General features: G+C 39.3%; 1 protein-coding gene across 1 annotated transcript in view; it reads right to left on the reverse strand.

Moving 5' to 3' along the window:
- The window catches only part of ppp2r3a (protein phosphatase 2, regulatory subunit B'', alpha), a 343,519-nt gene that overhangs the window by 239,662 nt on the left and 82,445 nt on the right, over nucleotides 1-21,412 (reverse strand). The window contains exon 3 of the mRNA XM_059948908.1: nucleotides 2,752-2,807. The gene's annotated coding sequence lies outside the window, so the exon portion shown is untranslated. The remainder of the gene's footprint in view (nucleotides 1-2,751; nucleotides 2,808-21,412) is intronic.

Consider the following 21,412-nt stretch of genomic DNA (forward strand, 5'->3'; position numbering starts at 1 on the left):
TGGTTTCTTTACTCATTGTAAATTAATCGGCAGTGTAATGTCTTTATTTCTCACACCATTATGGATTTATATGACAAATTATGTGCTTTCTCAATCTACTGTGTCTCCAGCAGTGGTTTGGAGCATGGTCTTTAATATTCATTTTCTATTGTACTTTAGATTCTCTTTAATGTCACTACAATAATCAAAAATAAATTTATGTTTTTCCTGTGAATACATTATCCATGTACAACAAACTGTACCGTGCACTTTTTAGGACACTCTTGAGGTGGGTTATCAGCTTTAGCTGGGATCTCTAGCGGAAGAGTTGAATCAGGGCCAAATTAGTCCTCCAAAAAGTAGGAGAGAAATTCAGAGTGGAAGGAACAACCTGGCACTATTTAAGATTAACACAAGATTATAGAAGCGGGTGATTCACCGCTTCCTCTGTTTGCTGTTTCTTCGTAAGGGCTATCCAATTAATCCTATTCCCATTCTCTTTTTTACAAGTTTCTGTGAACGTCTATTTTAACTATATGGCCATTTCTATTGTGAAGATACTATTGAGCCTGCTTCCATTACCCTTTGAGACTATCAGTTCCAAACGCTAATAAATTACATCAAAAGAATATTTTTCATTTCCTCCATTGTTCTTATGCCCATCACCTTCAAATAGAGGGTTTGCTTACAAACTTACCTGACAATTAAAACAATTTTTTTCTCATTTTGTCTATCAAAACTCTGAATATTCTTGAAAATCTCCCTTAATTCTACTCTTTACCTCCTCTGCTTGAGGCAAAACAACCACATCCTTCCAAATCTCTGAAATCTGAATATTTTCTTGGTAGATTTTTCTCTACCCTCCCCAAGGCTGCATCATTCTGAATAAGCAATACACCAAATTGAAAGCTACCCCAGCTGGGGCCCAACCACTGATTTATAGTACTTATATACTCTAATAATCAATTTCTTTTAGCACCAGGAACAGTGGAGACTACTGTCTCCTTTGTGTCTGTTACAAATTTGAGGAATCTAATCCAATTGAAAGACTACATAAAATTTAATAAAAGAAAACACAAGTGCCAAATTATTAAGTGGCTTGAGAACTTTAATCTTTTACAAACCAGCTGCTGTTATTCAAATCATCTAATGTTTTCCAAGCTCAAGCTTAAGCTGTCATTACATGTGATAGATGATAAGTTCCACAAAGATTCCACTATGTAATCAGTTCTACTTAAGAAAATACAATTTTATCTAAAGTTGGATTGGATAATCTTCAGCATTTCAAAAGGAAGACATCCCTTGGCCCATCTTACTTCATTCATCCAAAAATAACTTACAATACCCCCACTTCTCTTTCCAGTTCCAAACTATTCACCTCCATTGCTTCCCCAGGTATTTAGTTTGAGCACCCAGTCATTCATTTGTGACTTCCAGACATCAGTTCTAGATTTCATCTTAGGTTTGAGATCCTGTGTCCATTTGCTGTACCCATAAAATACTGTTAGAAAAAAATTCTATTTTATCTATTTCAAATTGCCTTTAGCCATGAAGAGGTGATACACTTAACATCACTTAAAAATGATAAAAAAACACAAAAAGTGCTGGCAGAACTCAGAAGGCCAGACTGGATCTATGGGAGGAGGTAGTGACGATGTTTCGGGCCGAAGCCCTTCATCAGGAGTGAAGTAACATGGGATGGTCAAGGGGGGATAAGAAGTGGGGGGAGGGATGAAGTAGAGAGCTGGGAAGTGATAGGCTGAAGGGAAATGGGCTAGGGGGAAGGTGGAGAATTATGGGAAACAAAAGAGAAAGAAAGGTAGGGCTGGGGGGAGATTGTAGTGGGGGGGGGGGAAGAGAGAGAAAGAGAACCAGACTAAAATTATAGATAGGGATGGGGTAAGGGGGGGCAGGGGTATCAACGGAGGTCTGTGAGTTGAATGTTCATGCCGGTAGGGAGGAGGCTACCTAGGCGGGAGATAAGGTATTGCTCCATTGACCTGTGTGTGGCCACATCTTGACGGTAGAGGAGGCCATGGACAGACACGTCGGAGTGGGAGTGGTCTGTGGAATTGAAGTGTGTGGCCACAGGGAGATCCTGCCACTGCTGGAGGACTGAGCGCCGGTGTTTGGCGAAAAGGCCTCTCAGTCTGCGGCGGGTCTCCCCAATGTATAAATGGCCACATTGGGAGCACCAGATACAGTATATCACCCCAGTTGACTCGCAGGTGAAGTGGTGCCTCACCTGAAAGGACTGTCTGGGGCCTGGGATGGTGGTGAGGGAAGAAGTGTGGGGGCAGGTGTAGCACTTCTTCTGTTTGCAGGGCTAAGTGTCTGGAGGGAGGTCGGTGGGGAGGGATGGGGAGGATGAATGGACAAGGGAGTCGTGTAGAGAGAGATCCCTACGGAAAGCCGAGAGTTGGGGGAGGGGAAGATGTGGCTGGTGGTGGGATCCCGTAGGAGGTGGCAGAAGTTGCGGAGGATTATACGTTGGATCTGTAGGCTGGTAAGGTGATAGGTGAGGTCTGGGGTACTCTATCCCTGGTGGGCTGGCAGGGGGATGGGGTGAGGGCTGAGGTGTGTGAAATACGGGAGATGTGATGGAGGGCAGAGTTGATAGTGGACGAAGGGAAGCCCCTTTCTTTACGAAGTTACGTTGTTTTCCTACAGCAAATTCTCCTTTTTTAAGCAATAGTTTTTGTAAAACAGAATCATAAAAATATAGTAAGCCACTTCATTATCTATGGATAAGCTTAACACTCATCTCCATACCTTGAAAAAAATGACATTTTGCATGGGTCAAACTCACGATGGTCTTGCTGATAATTCTGAAGAGAAAGCACATAATAAACAAATTACTTTGGCTCTGAGATTTTAGCTGTAGCTGAAAGAAAAATAAAAAAGGACAGCATATGTTATATGGAATATTGGCCAACCTCTCCGATGGGAAAATGGAATACATCCATGACAGAGCCGTAGATGGGTTTCAGTTGCAACTCAGGTGCCCTCCATAAACAATAGTATAGATTTGATGTATGCTGGTCTAATGAAATGAAAATCTATTGATCTGATGCAGATTACATCACTGGATGTAGAAAAGTACCATAGGCCATTTACTCTGATGTGCTATGGAAATACAATGTGGCAGCTGACCTAAATTTGTCGAGAGAATGAATGCGTTCTTTGACATTAGCGTGCTAATAATGACGATTTGATTTTTTTCATCACTTAGTCCTAAAATCATAAATTTACAGGAGTAAAAACTCTTTCTTTTAAATCTGAACCAAATATGTGTGACATGATGAAACAAGCATGTTGATGCCATTTCTGAAATTCAGTTCCAATGAAGGACAAAGAATGAATTGGTAACCAAAAGTGCCTTGTGAATAAATACTATGATTAAATGTCACACTTTTAAGAATGCACTGAATATTCTTTCACTGTTTCAGTGTTACTAATATTTTTTCATTTTGCTGATATTTGTATTTAATATATATGTTGTTAAAATTTGTAATTAATCTTTCCAATCCCATTTAGAGCTGTTATTTATATCTTCTGATGTCTCAGTACGAGCACCCATTGAAATGAAAGTCCCCGATCAGTGCAAAAATGCTATGCTCAGCTAGGTATCTCTGTATTTCTGAGTTAAGGAAAATTTATTCCTGTTTTCTGTGTGGTTACTTGTGCAGGAGAGTTGATCTGTGTAAACATCAGTTGCTTATAGAATTAGCTTCAACTGTTTTGCTCCAGGTGGTCAAAGACCCAACCAAAATGAAAGCAAGAGAATGAACAATATTGGAAAACCAATAAATTTCAGTCCTGATGAAGGGTCTCAGCCCAAAATGCTGATTGTTTATTCTTGTCCATAGTTGCTGCCTGGCCTGCTTGTGTTGATTTGGATTTCCAGAATCTGTAGATTTTCTAGTGTTTTGGAAAACTAATGGTGTTCCTAAGCTCAGGTCCATATGATTCAGGGACAAATCAATAAACAGAATGTGAAATAATTCAACTCCCCTGAGTTCTAACTCTACATATTTGAAAAACAATAGAAGCTGGGAATTGCATGAAATGTTATCCCCAATCATGAATAAGGACAACTGAGGATTGTTGGTGAGAGAAAACTATATATCTCTGTATGCTTAAGCACAATATATGATACAAAACTATGGGTTATGTACGTGCATTCTTTGTAAACAGAGCGTGGATAGGAGTAGCCATTTTTCCAGCTTCCATGCTAAGTACAATTTCCTACAGAAATGACTGCATTCCTAATTGATACAATGAAACACAATATTTAGCCAATATTAAAACATATGCAGTTCATTCACAAATCCAGTTAAAGGCATAATACATCATTAGTGCAGTCAACAAAGCAACTTATTTATCTCTGTTTCTATTTCTTGCTTCAATTCTGTTAACAGCCACATAAGACAATTCACACCTATTTTGTGAAACCTCTGCACGTCTTGAAGGTATATGAAATGCATTTTTGGTGATTCTAATCTCCTCCTCCTGAAATCAGGCCACATTCATATTAAATACCCATTTGGTCACAAATCTGAAACTAGAAATCTTAATCTCCAGCGTTTATTAGAGCCATGTATTTCACACATTTTCAGCATAGAGCTGGGAAGCTGAGAGAGTGTAATACTTTAAGTACAAATTCCTTTCCTAGCAATATAGTATGTGCCTGACCTCTTGAATACAAACTTGTTTAATAATCTATGAAGAGGCTTTTAAATTGTTCTTTTGGGTCTTAGGTCTGCACTTTTTGTTCTATCAGAGAAGCACATGTTTTCATTGTCGATGATGCACTTAAACTTTGATAAAATTTCAGGCTTTGGAAGATCCAGTGGATTATAAGTGCTCAGTTTCCAAAAGAAAAAAAATTCAGGCAACACTGGATCAGGAAAAATAAATATGGCGTAAGGGGAATAAACTTAGAAGGCCATGAGCCTCCATCAATGATCCATATTAGATTGCTACACAAGCACAAATTACACTGATTAACCAGTGACAATGAACATTGCATACAGTTTTGCTTTCAACAAAACAAATGTGAAAGATAAATACATAAACTTTCATCTGTGTTTTAGTGTTCCCAAGCTCCATATATCAAAAAGTAGTGCCATGGAAAACCACTGGCATGTCATCTTACAGAGGAGATGTTCAACTGCTCTCTCAGATGAACATAAACATTCCATGGCATTATTTTGAAGAACTTGGGAGCTATTTGCAGTGTTTTGGCCATTAGTTATCCTAAAACTAACAGGTTGTATGACTAATATGATATTCTAATTTGTCAGCGATTTATCTGCACATATTATTAATTATATATCCTTCACTGCAATTATGACCACATTTCAAAAGCATTGTCTCTAAAGTACTTTTGGAAATTCCGAGTTTGTAAAAACAAAAGCCCATTGTAAAAAAACCAATTATGTACAGTATGTAGCCAATGGTGTAGTGGACAGCTCAGCTCTTCTAATGATCTGTGGAGTCCTTTCAGCACTTCATTTTTGTACTCCAGATTCCAGCATCGGCAGTCTCTTACTTTTTCAGTTCAATGCTTTTGATGAACTTTGGCAGTCAACTTCAATTTATCTCTGGGGAGAAATGTGATGGCTGAGACTCAGTTCCATGCATTGTGAGAGGGTGGATACTCACCAAAAAGTGCATCTATGGAGAATTTTCAGTGTGACAAATTCCAATAAAAGTAGGCACATCAATGAAATACCTGAAACTGTCAACTCTGTATCTCTCTTCACAGATGCTGTCTGACTTGTATGTATTTTTGATTATGTTCTGTTTTACCTTCAGCTTTCTGGCGTTTGTATTTTCTCAGTTTTCCATTTTCTAGAAGAACTTGTTCAATTTAAAATAAATAGATCTTTGGCAATGGTTAGAAATGAACCATGATGCATCATTAACCTGGTTTTCAATCATTCTGATTTCCTTTGCCATTGACGCTGATGAAGAAGATCCCTGGGCATGATGTGTAAATTGTTATGGACATGCAATTATATGTTTTCTGCTACCACCAAGGACCAAGTTTACTCCAGGTACCTATATTGTAGGTTAAAGACATCACTTTAGAGCCTATAGTTGTGGATTGAAAAAAAAACACTACTTCAACTTGTTATATGCAAAAGTGTACCATTGCTAGAGCAAACTCTAGACAAAATGTGTAGCTTATGTTTGCTACTCTGGTTTAACATACTGCCTAGTAGAATTCTGAAAATCAAATCAGGCAGAGTGTCAAATGAGTGAGTGACAGCAGCATTAGACAGCAGTTAGACTAAAATTATCCTTCACTTTTGTTCTGATGTGTTGCTGAATCACATGTCTGTCCTTCAAGTCGACAAACAACCACAGGGCATAATATGAAAAAAAACGGTTCCATTCATGTCCTATCCAAAATTCATCCTCAACCACTTGCTGTCAAAATAGATTAAGTTGTCAGTCAGCAAATTTGTTATTTGGTGGCTAGTTTATACAAAATTTTTCATAATTAATTTAATAGTATGCTGCAGTCAGATATTCTTACAGTATAGAAAGGTTATAAATAAATGTACTTGCCCTTTTAACACTCTTCCCTCTGAGGAAATCATTTGGTATAGTTTTAGCATTTTCTAAAATATTTTAATTTAGATTGTACAAATACTCCTGAGAATATCATTAGTCAATTTATTAATGTGTACCTGACAAATGTGTAGAAGTGTAAAATATTTGCAAGTATTCTACAAACTGGCTTGTTTTATCAATGTTTTTATAATAAGTAATTTAATGCATCAAAATTGTTTGCATGTGGATTTGATTTACAATAATCTGAATGCAATTATGAATTTATGGAAAAGTTAACTGTATGGTATATTTTTACTTAGTCTCTCATGTGGAACATTTAGCATCTGGGGTTAATAAATTACCACTAGCTTTCTGTTCTGTTCTGTTCTACGAGTTTTTATTGCCGACTGAGGCAGGACTTCATACTTATGGTGAGAAATGAATGTGTCTAACATGTGTGGATGATATCATACCTCAAGAGCAATGAGCTCATGAGAGATACTTTACATTGCACAGAAGTAATTTCTAATCTATGACTGTGCTGGATGCTGTTTTTGCATGACTGCTTAATGTGCCATAACAATTCATATATAGGCTGCATTAAAATTAGTTTACCTTGGGATTTATACCTCAAGCAGGCCTCAGGTTTAAGGCCTCTATGCAGAGAATGCCAGTCTTTGATCACTTGGAGAATGAGTTTAGAATGCAACATAAATTTAGTTTTCCTCCTCCTATCTATTCTCTCAAGACTACAATTCCCCTTAGCTAAGAACCTAGGTAGAAGTGAAATTCTCAAGCTGTTAAGTCTGAGTATGCTCCTGACTTTGAAGAGAGGCATTCAGATCAATGTGTGAGGCTACACAAGTCCCTCTCTCAAACACCTATCCAGAGCAAAAAAGAAAGATCAGCATTTTAGTACTCTCCCTCTCTTCCCTCCAAACTTTTTCACTTTGTTACATTTTCTGTATTGTCCTATTTTATTGATTTTGATAAATTTAGAACTTTCTTGAACTCTCTTTTCTTCTTTTTCTAGGCTTACAGCTATGGAAGCCTCTTTGCCTTCTGCTTCCCCCCACTCCTGAGTGTGTAAAATTGAAGCTTGGCCTATGAGATCAAAGATTACAAAACTTCCAAAATTAACTTTTTTTAATATTGTGATTCAAAATTGCCGTGCCTGAAAGTTGATTGAATGGCAACATTGAATAAAAAGATATTGAATAGAAACTTGAAAGGAATAGTTACAAGCCCATATGTAAAGACATACAACTGGAACTATTCAATAGCACTTGAAGGAGGTGGCACGCCTCATGGAAGTAAAGAGTACTCCAGTCTATGTTATTACTATCCAGATTATTCGGACGTCTGGAACAACTTTTGCCACCTTCTGTGGTCCTGCAGATCACAGCTCTTTAAGCCATTATCTGAGAATTGTTTAAATATTGCGCGAGTTTCTGCTCTGAAACTCTTCATTCATTTAACTTTACTGTTGATAATGTAGCTATGATATGCAATGCTGAAGAACCACCTTCCTTGCTCTATAATTCTGAGTAGGATTCTGTGCTGCAGCACAATCTTGAAATAATTTTCATTGCATGTGACTCCTTCACTAATAAAGGAAACCACATAATCACCTTTCCAATAACATCTGTTATCCATAATATTACACGCAGATGACAGTGCACACATCCTATACACAGGTTCCTAATACTATACAAAACAGAACATCATGAAACTCAACATTCACTTGTCTTTGATCTTAATAGTCTTGTATAAAACAGCTGGGAAAAATAACCTTTCTCTTTCCAGGTGTTAGGACAATAGCACAGCTGCATAATAACTTTGTACTTCAAAGGAATTATTGGTTTTTTTTTGAAAAAGAGAATGAAATGATCCATTACGTGCAGTAATCAGAAGGTAAATTTGTTTTAAAAAGTTACGATGATGACGTAATTTAACCTATGGAGCTCAGGGAATCTTTTTCTGCTATGTGATCCATGTGTAAGAATGGTATACAAGCAGACATTTAATGAGCTCTCCTGTACTCTCTGGGTATGGAATAAAAGATTTAGAGAAAGCAAATGTCTATTTCTGTATTTGGATTGCGACATGTTGATCTTCCAGACATGTCTTGGAAAATAGTTCTTCTTCTTGATTCTCTGAGAAATTTATCAAACATTTACACAAAGTGACAAGTTTAACATTTCTCTAAAACAAGAACACAAAATGCTGGCAGAACTCAGCCGGCCAGACAGCATCTATGGGAGGAGGTAGTGACGACGTTTCGGGCCGAATCCCTTCATCAGGTGTGAAGTAACATGGGATGATCAAGGGGGGATAAGAAGTGGGGGGAGGGATGAAGTAGAGAGCTGGGAAGTGATAGGCTGGAGGGAACTGTGCTGGGGGAAGGTGGAGAATTATGGGAAATAAAAGAGAAAGAAAGGTAGAGCTGGGGGGAGATAATAGTGAGGGAGGAAAAAAGAGAGAGAAAGAGAACCAGACTAAAATAATAGTTAGGGACGGGGCTAAGGGGGGGCACGGGTATCAATGGAGGTCTGTGAGTTGGATGTTCATGCCGGCAGGTAGGAGGCTACCTTGGCAGGAGATAAGGTATTACTCCATCGACCTGCGTGTGGCCTCATCTTGACGGTAGAGGGGGCTATGGACAGACAGGCCTAGGTAGCCTCCTACCTGCCAGCATGAACATCCAACTCCATTGATACCCATGCCCCCCTTAGCCCCGTCCCTAACTATTATTTTAGTCTGGTTCTCTTTCTCTCTCTTTTTTCCTCCCTCACTATTATCTCCCCCCAGCTCTACCTTTCTTTCTCTTTTATTTCCCATAATTCTCCACCTTCCCCCAGCACAGTTCCCTCCAGCCTATCACTTCCTAGCTCTCTACCTTATCCCTCCCCCCACTTCTTATCCCCCCTTGACCATCCCATGTTACTTCACACCTGATGAAGGGATTCGGCCCGAAACGTCGTCACTACCTCCTCCCATAGATGTTGTCTGGCCGGCTGAGTTCTGCCAGCATTTTGTGTTTTTATTTATCCCCAGCATCTGCAGATTCACTCGTGTTGCCTTAACATTTCTCTGTTTATTTTCTTTTCCCAAGAATGTTTGATTTAATTGGATATTTCTTTTTCCTTTCCTTCTGCAATCCCTCATCAATCTGGAAATGGTAAACAATTTGCTTAACATGTCAGTAGAGGTCAAAATCAACCAATTAACGGCTGTGGGAAATCCTTCTTCTCAATGCCTCATTCAATTACAACCATTTGGAAAATGGGAGTTTCCAATGGGTCCTTAGCAATATAGCCTGGATGCTTATAAATAATAGACACAGCGCTTTGGTCTATATATTTTTTTATTCTGTTAGACTTCCCTGTGGTTGTTTTTTGAATATTGCCATGTACAGGGAAAACAAAACACAATGCAGATGCTGGCTATCTGTGATAACTATAGAAAACACTGAAAACACATTGGAGTGTCAATGTAAAGTGAAGGCTTTCCATTTGCAAAGAAGGGTCAGTGACCTGAAACATTAATGCTGTTCCTCTTTCCGCAGATGCTGCTTAACTTTGACTATTTCCAGCTTTTTCTATTTTATTACTGATGATGTATAGGAATATCCTAAAAATATGCCCTGTCTCTTGTTCATTTAAAAATGAAAGACGAGGACAGAGGGAAAGAAAAGTAAACATTAAAAAGGATTGAAAGGAGCAGGGAAGTAAAAACTCTTTTGCAAGGAGTAACACGTGCAATGCAAATGAATGTTATCAAAAGTCCACCTGTGTTCATAATGGATACTTAATGCATGGTTCATTTACAGGTGGCCCCAGCACTATGAACATGATATGTGCATGGTGCAACAGATGTCAGTTCGTAGGTTTATACGAATTTAGTTCTATCACCATAGGACATTTACACAGAAGAAGGATTACAATACACAGGACCTCTGCATCAGAGTAAACTAAAGAGGATCGATCTGCCTGACTACTGCTTGGAGACACATATAACCAGGCCTCCCTTCAGTTCTCTGTTTATCTTCTGTTGGAGAACCACATGAGCTCCACCGTCTACTGTGCAAATCATGACCCAAGACCCCCATCAGTCTATTAAATTCATTCATAACACCCGATACTTCAAATCAAACCATGAAATCCCAATCCTCTCTCTTCATGCTCTAACACTTTTCTTTCCTCCAGTAAATTCTTCACTAAGTGTGCAACCTGTTGCAATCTCTAAGTAACTGGGGAGTGAAAGACTTTCTTGTGCACAGATCATGAAAATGTTTTATCCACCAACACCTTGGCCCATATGTGCAATAGAATCTAACAGTAATGTCAATTGTCCACCATGCATTCATGGTTCAATGTGCCTTTCACAGTGCAAGCTAATTTCTAGCCTGGAATTTTGTTTTTTGCCAAATCACTAACGATATAGAATTACATCAACTTATGCAAAGTTAATTTGATGCAGACAGCCTTTCCACATGTTGATGCTCTACAGCAGGGTTTCCCAACCTTTTTTTATGCCATGGATCCTTATACAAGGGATCCGTGGAGCTCAGGTTGGGAAACCACTGGTCTACAGCAACCTCTAACCATCATACTTCATTAAACCTCATCTGCAACTCCACTCCTGAAGCTGGCCCAAGAGCGCATGCATGTTATTTCTCTCATCTATACTACCTGGTGAAAGTTGTATCCCATAACAATTCTTTAGGGGAAATGTTTCTTTCGAATTCCTTTCTGGATATATTAATGATTATCCAAGTGTTCGTCCTCTTGCATTGCCTGCCTTCACAAACCATTAATAGCAATGTTAATTTCCTACAGACCGCTGTTAGTTTTCTGCAATTTGTTGTTGATTTACTAAAACATGCACTTTGAATCAAAATATCACTATGGTTAAATTATTTCCACATTTACTGTGTGTGTACCCAGACAAAATATGTAGGGAATCTACCAAAAGGATTGCCAGGAAAAGTATAATGAAGATATGGCAACTTTGAATCTTAAAAGCTCAAATTACCTGAGAAATCTCATCCATATAACATGCACCAATTAAATCTGATGAAAAACAGGGATGCCACCCAACCTGAAGTGGAATTCCAGATATCTTGTTTCTATTACTGATCCTTCGAAATAGGTTTTATTGACTTATATATCTTCTTGTACTCTGTATTCTTCTATGTAGAATTAATAAAAATATTGAAAGAGAAATAGTTTCTGAAAAAATAATCAGGATATCTGTCATATCTTTGATTTTCCCGCCTGGTCTGATGCCTGCATCCACTGGTTTCAGCAGGAGTAATGGACTACACAGGAGAAATGTGGTTGCACAAAACTCCAAGAGGCCACTGCAGAAAGCAGGCGAAGCCTGTGGGACTTCAGAGCCTCCCTGTTTAAGTTCAGTCAGGCAGAGCATAATAAAATGGAAGGCGCCATTGTATCATAACCTCAGTATTAGTTATTGCCTTTAGACATGAAACAAATCAACAAGGGAGAGTGGCGGTTGGAAATGTAATTAACTATTGCATTTGATATGAACAGAAACAACCTGGGCAGGCAGTAGAGAGATCTTGCTAGCTACTGATGCAAATACCTCCCCATCAGAACTCTTTAGTGTAATATTGTATTTAATTTAAAGCTCCATTTTATGGCTTCCTTCTCTTCTATTTAAACTACCCTGCTATTATTACAGTCTCCACAAAACACAGCAGAGACTTTTGAAAAATAGCTTTATAAAGGGAGTCTGCAGTGGGTAATGTTAATAATAAATGATGTCTAGACAACGTAATGAAGAATGCTTCAAAACGAGTCAGTTTTTTAAACATGTGAGTATAATTAAAAACTCCTGTATCTTTGCTCAGTAAGCACCCAGTCTTATTTTGTTGCATTTTAATTAGTCAATGTGAGTTAGTATCAGGACTTGAAGGTAGCAATGTCTGCTCTCATTTAGTCTCAGACATATGGGTGTGGGGCCAGCTCCAATGAGCCAAACAAAGTGCATTGGGGAAGAATTAAACCTTTGCCTCCAGGTGGAAAACTGTTAATAGTGACTAAAGATTGATTCATTAATCCTCTTGCAATGGCATTGCAAACCCAGTGCCCTTCACCCGGCAGTAACCATGCCACCTTCTGGAACAGACCAAGCATAAAGTTTAAATATAAAAACTGGACCAATTCAAAGGAACAAGAAATTCGAAAAAGGGTCTCTCTGATTCTTGGTGCCTGGCCATCATAGTAACCATTCTGGCTGAGCTTATTCCTGTAACTCTTTCCTCTTCTTCTCAGGCAATCTCTCAGGACGGAGGATTGTTTTGCTTACAGTGCCTCTAATGCACTTTCCATGATATCTTTTGAGTGTTTTGGGCAAGAAACAATTTTCTGCCATTGCAGTGAAAGAGACATAAAAGCACCTTTATTTTCATCTGTTTTGATCAGGTGAATATGGAATGTAAGATCTTGTCTCCATTGGTTCCATTCGTGAGAAAGGTGACAGGCCCACATTTCCTGTGGCTCACATGCCTCAGTTTATCCACTGGATGCATACAGTAGTTAGAGTCAACCAAGGTGCCCAAATTTCAGTTTTATATACCAGCACCTCACAATATCATGCTCTAACATATTGGAAGATAACCAGTAAGTTAAGTGAATGAAGTACTTTATAAAATCAAAAAGACTTGTCAGGAAATATGCATAATTTTTCCCAGGGTATACAGTTCAAAAGGGCATACAGTTGATGTCATCTAACTCTACTGCTTCATTGACTTTATAGGCCTCTGAATAGTATTGAATAGGTTTTCAATGAGATCTGTTTACCCTAAGTACCATGAGAAAACAAAAAGCTAATATAGGTATGTTATGTGAGTGTAGAACCATTTCATTTCAGGCACTGTTTGCTTTGGCATCAAATTTTTAACCTTCATAGCAATTACCAGCTGAGTGTGTTTACTTCAAATGTTCAAAAAGAAGCTGGATGACTTCATAACTGTAGTAGTTGATATAAAGTGTGGCAAGTAATGTTGGATTCATGTCACTTTAAAGATTGTAATCAAATGCTCTGCACATACAATTTTAAGGCTTTGGAAAGTTTGTCAGCCTTTTCTTTTCTCCTGTTTTAGTTTGTACACCACATGCTGCCTACTATTCAGAGGCCTATACCTAGCTCCCAGGGTTTTTTTTTTAACTATGCAGTTTCTTCACTTTAGCCACACATCTTCTCATCCTATGTCAATTTTTGCTAAGGATTTGGTTTCACTTTAAACTAACAAATTGATATATTCACTACAGTAGCACAGTGGTTAGCACAATGCTTTAAACTACCATCAACCTGGGTTCAATTCCTGCTGCTGTCTGTAAGAAGTGTTTACGTTCTCCCTGTGACCACATTCATTCCCTCCAGGTCCTCCAGTTTCCTCCCACAGTCCAAAGACATACCAGTTGGAAGGTTAATTGGTCATCGTTAATTGTCCCATGACTAGGCTAAGGTTAAATTGGGGACTGCTGGGCGTTGTGGCTCGAAGGGACCATTCAGTGCTGTATCTCAAGAGAAAAAGAGGTTTACAAGGATGATGACAGGAATGAAAGAGTTAATATATGAAGAGTGTTTGATATTTCTAGGCCTACACTCACTTGAGTTCAGAAGAATGAGGAGTGAAACGTACCACGTATTGGAAGGCCTAGATGGAGAGGATGTTTTCATTAGTGGGACAATCTAGGATCAGAGGGCCCAGCCTAAGTATACAGGAGCACCCCCCTAGAACAGAGATGAGGAGGATTTTGTTTAGGCCAGAGGGTGGTGAATCTGTGCAATTCATTGCCACAGACAGCCATGGAGGCCAGATCATTGTGTATATTTAAAGGCTGATAGGTCCTTGATTAGTAAAGGCTTCAAGTGTTATGGGGAGAAGGCTGGAGATTGGGGTTGGGAGGGGAAATAAGTCAGCCAAGAGGAAATGGCAGAACAGACTTAATGAGCCCAATGGCCTAATTTTGCTCCTACAGAATGTCTTGTGGTCTTACGAAATTGTCTTATGAGGATGCAAATATGGAACAATGAAATAAAATATACCTGGAAGTTGTGAACAAATTGATTCTCAAGCTTGTCTTATTGGAAAGATTAATGGCCTGTGTCTCTAATAACTGTAATATAGTACTTTCATAGCAGCTTTCATTATTGCCTAATGCAAAACATGATATCAGGATTGTGTTGTAATGATTCGGACATCATCAACAAATAGGGGAATGTTCCAGATCAGTAAGTAAGGTTTGGTTATACAATTCTTCTTTGTTTGGTGCTCTATTTATTTTATTCAACACCAGAATGTTGTATTTGGATTATTTTGATTAAGTGCAATGAATTAAACCTGAGTATGTATGCTGAAAATGAATGTTTGCAATATACCATTCCAGTTGTACCTCCAAACAGATGCATTAATTGTAAAAACTGATTAAAGCCCAGCAAGTATACAGTATTCACTCCTCCTGCTTTGAGTAGAGTTAAGGTCAATATATGTTTTAGGGTAGTTATGTAGTGCAGTTACTGTATGTTTTGCAACTGATTGTTAACTGCCAAGGGAGATTTTAACATGTAGGTCGATTGGGAAAATCAGGTTGGTAATGGATCTCAAGAGAGTGAGTTTGTTGAACACCTATGAGATGGCTTTTTAGAGCAGTTTGTCGTTGAGCCTACTCGGGGATCAGCTATACTGGATTGGGTGTTACGTAATGAACTGGAGGCGATTTGGAAGCTTAAGGTAAAAGAAAACTTAGGAACCAGTGATCACAATATAATTGTGTTCAACTTGAAATTAGGGAGAAAGTAAAATCTGATGTAGCAGTATTTCACAGAGCAGCAATGATGTGCGTTTCTGGGAAAAGTGAGGAAGATGCAGGACATATGTTTTCCAAAAATGAAGAAATACTCAAAGGTAAAATGGTACAACCGTGGCTGATGAGGGAAGTCAAAGCTAGTGTAAAAGCAAAAGAAGGGGCATACAACAAAGCAGAAATTAGTGGGAAGATAAGAAGATTGGGAAGTTTTTAAAAACCTACAGAGAGCAACTAAAAAAAAATCATTACAAGGGAAAAGATGAAATATGAACTCAAGCTTGCAAATAGTATCAAAGTAGAGAGTAAAAGTTTTTTCAAGTATGTTAAAAATAAACGAGAAATGAGAGTGGATATAGGACTGCTAGAAAATGAGGCAGGAGAGATAATAACAGGGGAGAAGGAGATGACTGATGAACTAAATGAGTACTTTGCATCAGTCTTCACTGTGGAAGACACTAACAGTATGCCTGATGTTGTAGAGTGTGAAGGAAGAGAAATGGGTGCAGTTACTGTTACAAAAGAGAAGGTACTCAAAAAGCCAAAAGACCTAAAGGTACATAAGTCACCTGGACCAGATGATCTGCACCCTAGGGATCTGAAAGAGTTAGAGTTAGAGATTGTAGTGGCATTAGGAATGATCTTTCAGAAATCACTGGACTCTGGCTTGGTGCCAGAGGACTGGAAAATTGCTAATGTCACTCCACTCTTTAAGAAAGGAGGAAGGCAGCAGAAAGGAAATTATAGACCAGTTAGCCTGACCTCAGTGGTTGGGAAGATGTTAGAGTCAATTGTTGAGGATGAGGTGATGGAGTACTTGGCGAAATGGGATAAAATAGTACAGTCAGCATGGTTTCCTTCAGGGAAAATCCTGTCTGACAAACCTGTTGGAATTCTTTGAGGAGATTACAAGTAGGATAGATAAAAAGGGTGCAGTGGATGTTGTATATTTGGACTTTCAGAAGGCCTTTGACAAGGTGCCACACATGAGGCTGCTTACCAAGTTAAGAGTCCATGGCATTACAGGAAAGTTACTAACACGGTTAGAGCAACGGCTGGTTGGGGGGAAGCAGTGAATCGGAATAAAAGGATCCTTTTCTGGTTGGCTGCCAATGACTAGTGGTGTTCCGCAGGGGTCGGTGTTGGAACCACTTCTCTTTATGCGTATATAAATGATTTCGATGATGGAATAGATGGTTTTGTTGCCAAGTTCGCAGATGATATGAAGACTGGTGGAGGGGCAGGAAATGTTGAGGAAACAGGTAGGATGCAGAAGGACTTAGATAAATTAGGAGAATGGGCAAGAAAGTGGCAAATAAAATGCAATGTTGGAAAATGCATGGTCATGCACTTTGGTAGTAGAAATAAATATGCGGACTATTTTCTTAATGGGGAGAAAATCCAGGAATCTGAGATGCAGAGGGACTTAGGAGTCCTTGCGCAGAACAATTTGAAGGTTAACTTGCAGGTTGTGTTGGTGGTGAGGAAGGCAAATGCCATGTTAGCATTCATTTCAAGAGGTCTAGAATGCAAGAGCAAGGATGTAATGCTAAGGCTTTATAAGGCACTGGTGAGGACTCAACTTGAATATTGTGAACAGTTTTGGACCCCTCATTTAGAAAAGATATGCTGGCATTGGAGAGAGTCCAGAGGAGGTTCACAAGGATGATTCTAGGAATGAAAGGGCTATCATACAAAGAACATTGGATAGCTCTGGGTCTGCACTCACTGGAATTCAGAAGGATGAGGGGAGATCTCATTGAAACCTTTTGAATGTTGAAAGGCCTAGACAGAGTAGATGTGGAAAGGATGTTTGCCATGGTGGGAGAGTCTAGGACAAGAGGGCACAGCCTCAGGATAGACGGGTGCCCCTTCACAACAGAGTTGCAGAGAAATTTCTTTAGCCAAAGGTTGGTGAATCTATGAAATCTGTTGCCACGAGCAGCTGTGGAGGCCAGGTCGTTGGGTGTATTTAAGGCAAAGATTGATAGATTCTTGATTGGACATGGCATCAAAGGCTACGGGTAGATGGCCAGGAACTGGAGTGAGGAGAAGAAAAAAAATGATCAGCCATGATTGAATGGTGGAGCAGACTTGATGGGCCAGATGGCCTAATTCTGCTCCTATCTCAAGTTCTTATGTCCTCAGTCATCATTTGAGGGCTATGAAGATGATGTGAGGTCCTGCTCCCTCTGAACACATAACAATTGCTATTTGTCTCTGACAGGGTACTTTCCAAGCAAGCCATTATTTTGATTTTACTTCTTACGTTTTCCTAAAAGTGGGTGATGAAGAGATAATCGTTAATGAGGCGGTCAGTAATGCATTTCAGAAAGATGTTAACAAATATAGAATGAAGAGATAATTGGCACATGAAACTGAGTGGAGAAATGTGAGTAGCATATTTTGGTACGAAAATTAGGAAATTCATTCCTCAGATAGTGTTGACGGACTGAAGAATCTTGATGCTCAAGTACACCAGTCAATAAAGATTGTGCCAGCCGTGAGAAAGGCCATGAAAAGGAACTTGCATTTATTTCTAGAATTGAAAAGTAGAGAAGTTATACCAGACATATCTTAAACCTCCATTGAACCACATTTAGAGATTGGTGTACAATTCTGGATGGTATCTCAGGCGAAGATCGTAGAAGTACAGAAGATGTAGTAAGGATGACACGAGTAAAGGTATGCATGTGGGAAAGAATGAACAGATCGAGAAAAGGAGGATAAGGGATGACCTAATAGAGGTCTTTAAAATTATTAAGTGTTTTGATAGAGTGCATACAGAGGGAATTTTTCATTTATGAGGAAGGACATGTCTTGAGGCCATAATTACAAGGCAGTCAGCAAGAAATCCAATAGGGAATTTAAAAGGAACTTCATTATCCAAAGTATGGTGAAAATATAGAACTTGTTACCAGAGAGAGTAGTTGAAGTGAATAGTACAGCATTAAAGGCTGCTGGGTAATCATATTAGGGACAAGAGGATAGAAGGTCACAGATTTAATTTAGGAAAGGTGAGAGGATGCTCAAGTGGAATATGCTGGCATAAATTGGATAGACAGAAGCACTTGTTTCAGCACCATACTTCCTATGCAATCCTGCGAACTAGGTAAAAATGTGACTATAAGACCAGGAGGTGAGGAGGAATTTCTTTAGTCTGAGAGTGGTGAATCTGTGGAATTCATTGCCTCTGTGGAGGCCAGGTCACTGGGTAGAAGATGATAAATTCTTGATTGGTGAGGGCAGGAAGGGATATGGCGAGAAGGCAATAGATGGGGGCTGAGAGGGAAAATGGATCAGCCAATGGTAGAATAGACTTGAGGGCCAAATGGCCTAATTCTGCTGCTATATCTTATTGCCATCCATCAATATGTTGTGCCCAGCACAGACCCATCGGAATTGTTGATGAATAGGAACATGAATGTGTTCACCCTTTCCATCATTGATCCATCAGTGAGGACTGGTGTGTATTCTCCTGACTTCTTCCTAAAGTCCACAACCTATTCTTTGGTTTTACTGATAGTGCTTCTGCCTGTTTTGCTGCTGAATTTTAGGGCAGCAATAAAGCTCCTCCATCTCTGTCTGTGTTCAGGAAACCCTTCATCATGTCAGTAGTTCTTCTTCACTGCTGTCAGTCATGCAAGTCCTGGGTGGAGACTCAGATATGGAAGAATTCTTCTTTGCTGTTTCCATAACAATTTTGTTTTACCAGCCAGGGTTGTTAGCCCTGAGCTGAACCCCAAACATGGAGGACTGGAGGACAACTCCCAGTCTGGCCATTACCTTTGACCAGTTTGGCACGGGTGATCCCACCAAGACCCAAACCATAAGGCCCTGTCTCCAGCCAACATAGGTCTCTGAGTGCAACATTATTCCTGATATTGATGGACTCTCAAAGGTGGTATACCAATGGCTCTACTTCAGTTAGAGTTAGAGTGGATTTTGAATATCACCGAAGACTCTTAAAAATTTCCATGGACGGAGAGAGGTTGATTCTCTCCCAAGTATGAAGGCTGCAGTACACAGGATCGAAAGAGGTGCCAGTCAGCTGGTTGGCACAGAATTTCAATATGTGGCCAGGTTATGATGTCAGCTTCCAAAAGAGAGATCATATGGTCATTGGTTGTTGTGAGAATTCACAGAGACATAGTGTTATTCTCCCATTCAAAGTTGCATAAGAGGGATAGAGTTCTTTGGGGGTTGAAGCATCATTGCCATTCATGCTGTTAGGTTTGCCTCATAGGAAGAAATGGATGCAAAACTTGCCAAAGCAGTCATACTGTCTCAAACTTCATACAGAATTGACTGTTTGCTCTCACCATGGCCTTCCATAGGTAACTTAAAAATAACTTCACAATATTTGTGTGACTTAAAGCTATTTTTCTATATTTGGACTGACAAAAAGCGTTAACCATGCTGCTTTGAGTTCACCATCAGAAATTTACAATATCCATCTGTGCAACGTCAACAACTTTGGTTCAGGAGCTTGTGGAAATCAAAGCTAAGGAGTTTAAATGCTGCTTAGAGAACATTACTCCATTCCTAATGTGGTACTAAATTATAATACGCTTTGTGGAATTAATGGTTATTTTTTTGAAATAGCTGACATCGACCAAAAGTAGATTGATGGCTCTAAGCTTGCATTGACCTTGTGTTTCCCTGTGTCTTTTAAGACCCATGACTTGAACGGTGGTTGGGGGTGGGGGTGAGACTGGTGGTAGTTACACTGCACTGAAACAGCTGTAAACTATAACTTGTTGCAGCTGGTACCAATACAGCAAGCTTCCTGCTTATTAAAACCAACTTCTCAAAGTCTTGTAGCTCCCATCTGGTCTGCAAAAGGGGCAGGATTACAAATTTCAGCTGCATCCATTTGATTCAGTTTTCTTGATTTCTGAATTCACTTTAAATGTTTCATCGCTTGTCCAAATAATGTTGCTGCTGTTCAAAGTTATAGACAAGTATAAATATCTGCAGTTAGCCTCCAATATTTATGAAGTGAAACACACCCACAAATTGCAGTAAAGATTTGGAGGTGTTAGGCTTTTTTATTACTAATTTTTTATTGAAACACCAACAAATTACATTCAATACAAACAATTGCCAATTACATTTTGACTGTTTAACCCAGCCACCCCCCAACCTTCCTCACCATCCCCCCTCTACCCGCTCCCCTCCATCAATCAACTGAATAGTAGTGCATACACAGACAATGCATTCCTATTTTAACAAATATCTTTTAAGTTAGATATCAAATTTGTCCACATTAAGATTGAGTTTGGTCGCGCATCATTTACTCTCGCTGACGAAAGTTCCAAGTAAGAAATGTCCAAAAAGCTCCGAAGCCAGTGAGTATTTAAACTCTCATGGGCAGGTTTCCAACGCTGCACTACAATCTTCTTAGCTGCAGTCAGGCCTGCCAGCCAGACTCTGCATGTTTTTTCCATAAGGGAAAGGTGGGAGTCATCACTTAGAAGATGTACAGCGGGTCCATTGGTAATTGTATCCCCGTTAGTTCTGTAAGAGTACTGATAACCTTCCCCCACAAACCAAACACCCCTGGACATTCCCATACAATATGTATAAAAGAGCCAGCGGTTCTGTGGGGGCAAAATGAGCAATATGGGTCAGGAACCAGTCCCATTTGATGTCTAATTCTTGGTGTTAAATATGCTCTATGACAAAATTTCAAGTGTATATACCCATGATTTGGGTTTTTCGAAGCACCGGCAGCATTAGCCCAAATCGCATCCCAGTCTAAGTCTTGTCCCAATTCAGATATGTTGTTATCCCAGGCTTTCATTCCTGGTGTGGGCATATAATTCTGGGAGTTTAATTTATCATAGATATATGACACTATCTGTCCTGGAGCACCCTGTATCCACCTTAAAATGGGATGATCATTTAAATCGAACCCCCAGGGAGTAAGGTGTCTCTCCCTCCCCAGATTACGGTTACAAATGAGGTCCGCTACTTGGGTATTAAAGTTAACACTTCCCTATCATCTGTGGCTAAAACAAATTACT

The sequence above is a fragment of the Hypanus sabinus genome, chromosome 2 (assembly GCF_030144855.1).
Source record: "Hypanus sabinus isolate sHypSab1 chromosome 2, sHypSab1.hap1, whole genome shotgun sequence".
Taxonomy (NCBI): domain Eukaryota; kingdom Metazoa; phylum Chordata; class Chondrichthyes; order Myliobatiformes; family Dasyatidae; genus Hypanus; species Hypanus sabinus.